The sequence below is a fragment of the Sinocyclocheilus grahami genome, unplaced genomic scaffold (genome assembly GCF_001515645.1).
Source record: "Sinocyclocheilus grahami isolate Dianchi unplaced genomic scaffold, SAMN03320097.WGS_v1.1 scaffold267.1, whole genome shotgun sequence".
Classification (NCBI taxonomy): Eukaryota; Metazoa; Chordata; class Actinopteri; order Cypriniformes; family Cyprinidae; genus Sinocyclocheilus; species Sinocyclocheilus grahami.
In genome coordinates this window covers 278,011-278,752 of record NW_015505446.1, presented here as the reverse complement: position 1 = coordinate 278,752, position 742 = coordinate 278,011, and the positions used below count along the sequence as shown (strand labels likewise).

Genomic DNA, 742 nt, shown 5'->3' with positions numbered 1-742 from the left:
TCACTGGAGGATCTTATGGTAGGGGTGTGTTATTGATGGAAGACGTGAATGCCCGGACGTCTGTTATCCTGGTGGCTTTAGCGAGGACGGGCGAGGCGGGGAGGAAGATGAGCTCAGACACGTCCCCATACGAGGAAGTCTTCGTTTCTGTATCCTGAGTCTCTGGGGCTAAACTGGATTGATCATCTCCATAGGTTTCCTTCTCTTTCTCTCCGAATCCAACCACCTCCACGGATCATAGAGTGATTTGGTAGATGCTAACATGATCAACAGTTTAGTTTTCATTTAGTTTGTAATGGCCATTTTCTACTCTCTCAGTGACCCTTTAAAATGGAATAGATTCAACAAATAAATAACATACATGGATACTTAGTTTTCTGCTGCATGTCTGTGCTCCATGAAAAAAGATACCAGTTCATTCTTCAGGATCTTCAGCTCTTCAATCTGTTGGGTAAAGCAACATGGTGATTTTCTCACAGAATACAAATCATCTCAAACAATGCAGATTTAAAGAATAAGAATAGAAATGCACTAGTAATAAAAATCAGGCTGATATATATAGATAATGTTATATCTGATAACCAATAATTGGCCAGTATTAAAATGCTATATTATTTTATCTAAATAAATAAAAAATAACACCATAACCAAGGCATAAGTAAGTAAATAAATAAACAAACAAAAATAAAAAAGGTTTAGAAAAAATGTTGGTGATGTGGCATGCATAAATAAATAAATAAAT

General features: G+C 36.1%; 1 pseudogene; it reads right to left on the bottom strand.

Annotated features, from left to right (window-relative positions):
• Nucleotides 1-742, bottom strand: part of LOC107599466 (nardilysin-like) — a 4,841-nt pseudogene continuing 4,099 nt past the window's right edge.